This window comes from Bison bison, unplaced genomic scaffold (assembly GCF_000754665.1).
Source record: "Bison bison bison isolate TAMUID 2011002044 unplaced genomic scaffold, Bison_UMD1.0 scf7180017864517, whole genome shotgun sequence".
NCBI lineage: Eukaryota > Metazoa > Chordata > Mammalia > Artiodactyla > Bovidae > Bison > Bison bison.
In genome coordinates, this window is record NW_011495070.1 from 6,384,016 (window position 1) to 6,387,869 (window position 3,854).

General features: G+C 44.3%; 1 pseudogene; it reads right to left on the minus strand.

Moving 5' to 3' along the window:
* Positions 1-1,943: 1,943 nt before the first annotated feature.
* Positions 1,944-3,325, minus strand: LOC104981303 (annotated as a pseudogene).
* Between the last annotated feature and the right edge of the window lie 529 nt (positions 3,326-3,854).

Genomic DNA, 3,854 nt, shown 5'->3' on the forward strand with positions numbered 1-3,854 from the left:
CATTGTTGTACAGCACAAACTAACACAACACTGTAAAGCAATTACACTCCAATAAAAAAATTAATAAGAGGTAGCAGTAGTAGTGGCAGCAGCTGACACTTAGCACTTCTATGCCACACATTATTCTTGTTCAACCGCTAAGTTGTGTCCAACTCTTTGTGACCCCATGAACTGCAACACGCCAGCTTCCCTGTCCTTCACTATCTCCTGGAGTTTGCTCAAACTCTCATCCTCTGTTGCCCCCTTCTCCTCCTGCCCTCAGTCTTTCCCAGCATCAGAGTCTTTTCCAATGAGTTGGCTCTTTACTCATTGGTGGCCAAAGTATTGGAGCTTCAGCTTCAGCATCAGTTCTTCCAATGAATATTCAGGGTTGATTTCCTTTAGGATTCACTGGTTTGATCTCCTTGCTGTCCAAGGGACTGTCATAAGTGTTTTCCAGCATCACAGTTCCAAAGCATCAATTCTTCAGTGCTCAGTTTTCTTTATGGTCCAACTCTCACATCCATACATGACTACTGGAAAAACCCTAGTTTTTACTATACTGACCTTTGTCAGCAAAGGGAGGTCTCTGCTTTTTAGTATGCTGTCTAGGTTTGTTAAAACTTTTCTGCCAAAGAGCAAGCATCTTTTAATTCATGGCTGCAGTCACTGTTCACAGACTATTCAAGAGACTTCTAAATCATTTAACCCTTGCTCCCTTATGAGCACTCCTATAGAGGAGAAAACTGGGGCACTGAGAGGCTAGGTTGCCTGAAGTCATTCGGCTAGTGAGTAGCACCAGCAGGATTTAGATCAGCCTCTCTAGACCTCGAGGCCATTCTCACATCCTTAACAAGATAACTGACTGTTATATCCATCCTGGTTCTCTGCCAGCTTCCACAGCTATAATAAAACTTGCCCCTTTTCCTAAAGGAATTTGCCATCCAATAGAAATTTTGGAAGACCAGTAAATAGGACATGGAGGCGAAGATCCCATGTAAAGCTTCAGACAGTCACAATTTTCCTGGGTAAACCCAAACTTTCTTGCCCTCTGTTGGATCCTCTCCATGGAGAGCTTGCCAATTATAGGAGCTTAACAGCTGGCACCCCACTCCAGTGCTCTTGCCTGGAGAATCCCATGAATGGAGGAGCCTGGTAGGCTGCAGTCCATGGGGTCGCTAAGAATCGGACACGACAGCAACTTCACTTTCACTTTTCACTTTCATGCACTGGAGAAGGAAATGGCAACATACTCCAGTGTTCTTGCCTGGAGAATCCCAGGGACGGGGGAGCCTGGTGGGCTGCTGTCTATGGGGTCGCACAGAGTCAGACATGACTGAAGCGACTTAGCAGCAGCAGCAGCAGCAACAGTGACATTCATCAGAGGGAGGAGAAAGAATCAGACCTCCCAAAAAGTTCACTATTCTTCCAACAATAGATCCCAATTACGCACATTTGGTTTGAGCTCTTAGCAGGTATCTGGAATCTCTCTGTTTCACCTGAATTCATCATCAAAAAAAAAAAAAGTCTAGAATATCCTATAGTTTGCCATCAAATAAATATAAGCCTCTACCAGGAAGCTGTTTGTTTTACTTAAGGTGTTCTCTTTGAGTGTTAAATGGTCTTTAAGAAGAAGCTCTGAATATTTGTATTAAAGATTATTTATGAGCGGAACACACTATAAGTATACTGTTAACAAGAGTGACACGGTTTCCAAAAATGTGCAGGAAGGTTCAAAGGCATTCAAACTGCTTTGTTTCCAAAGCCAGTATAACTGTTTCACTGATGGGCGCTGGAGCTCCCAGCTTCAGCCTGTACAGAGCCCGACAGCTCAACCCCATATGTGTTTGGCCCACTGATGCTGTAAAACACTGCCGCTGAATTTTTTGTTTCGTTTTGTTTGTTATTGTTTTGTCTGAGTTTTACAGTTTTATTAACACAAACAAAATGTGCAAAGGAGCTGTCTATTCATTTTCTTAGCTGCACAGTCTGGCGTTGGGATTGTGACTCCAGTGGACAGTTGGGCTGCCCTTTCCACAGTGGCTTCGTGGGTCTTGGAGAAGACGCTGTGAGCAGTCTCAGCGCAGCAACATGCGTTGCACATCAATAGCACTTGAAGCTCCTTGATGTTGTGGACCAGGAACTAGTGGAAGCTGCTGGGCAGCATGTGCTTTGTTTTCTAGCTGCTCAGGTAACTGATGTTGGGCATCACGATCCGGCCACTGAATCTCCTGCGCACCCCATTGTCAATGCCTCTTGGTTTCCTCCAGTTCTGCTTAAATGTGCACATATCGGTCTGACAGGTGTCAGATGAACTTTGTGGCCCTCTTTTTGATGATCACTGGACTTCATGAAGGGTCTGAGAGCAGCCAAGATGCGGAGTTGGAGATGGCTGCCAACTTCACAGGCATCAGCCAAGGAAGAGAAGTTGCTAGAGTTTTATATTTCCTTTAAATAAACTTTCCCAGTTACTTACTGCTACATAACAAACCACCGTAAAACACACCAGGTTAAAGCAACAAATAAAACTTATTTGAGGGACTTCCCTGGAGGTCCAGTGGTTAAGACTCTGCACTTCCAATGCAGGGGGTGCAGGTTCAATCCTGCAGGGAGCTAAGCTCCACAGCCTCTGGACCAAAAAAACAAAACAGAAACAATATTGCAACAAATTCAGTGAAGACTTTAAAAATGGTCCACACCAAAAATATCTAAAAAGAAAAAACTTATTTTGGCTCATGAATCTGCAACCTCAGCAGTGCTCAGCAGGGATGGCTCATCTCCTCCCACTCAGCTCCAATCACTGATTGGATGCATCTCTTTATCTCCATCACGTGGTCTTTACATTATGGCAACTTCAAGGTGCCCAGACTTTTCATATGTGGGCTCCAGGCTTCCCAGGCATCTCTCCCAAGAAAAAGAGCCAGGTGGGAACCGGGTTGCCCTTCACTGCCTTGCCTCGGAAGTCATACAGCCTTACTTCTGCCAGGTTCTGTTAATCCAGGCCAGCAGTTCCAAGCCAGCCCAGGCTGAAGGAGAGGGGGAAAGAGACTCCACCTCTTGAGTGGCAGTGAAGAGGTTTTGCAAAATCAGGTGGGTTGGAAAATACAGCTCCTATGATTTTTCAATGCAGTCTAGTATATGAACCTACAGGAAGAATCTGTTTCAGAATCTATACCAGGAATTAATGTGATGTTAACCAAGCAAGTATTGGCTGAACTCATCAAGCTATGGATCTTGTTTCTCTTTCTTTCCATTAGCTTCCAGAAAAGTCAGTGACAAATGCGTTGCCTTCCTCTAGTCAGATCCCCCGGTAAACTCCATATTTAATAACTTACCTTGTCTTCATTTTATTTTTCTACCATTAGTTTCCCTCTGCTCCAATTTTCTCACTTTTAAAACACCCTGTTTTTGTGTGTGTGTTTTGCTAAGCTGTCTTAAAGTGAGAAATGAATTTTAAAATACTCTAAGAAACCAGAGAACACACAATAGGAAATACATCCAGTTAAAAAAAAAAAATACCAAGAGAGTTCAGTTCAGTTCAGTCACTCAGTCATGTCTCACTCTTTGTGACCCCATGAACCACAGCACGCCAGGACTCCCTGTCCATCACCAACTCCTGGAGTTCACTCAAACTCATGTCCATCAAGTCGGTGATGCCATCCAACCATCTCATCCTCTGTCATCCCCTTCTCCTCCTGCTCTCAATCTTTCCCAGCATCAGGATCTTTTCGAATGAGTCAGCTCTTCACATCAGGTGGCCAAAGTATTGGAGTTTCAGCTTCAACATCAGTCCTACCAATGAATACCCAGGACTGATCTGCTTTAGGATGGACTGGTTGGATCTCCTTGCAGTCCAAGGGATTCTCCAGAGTCTT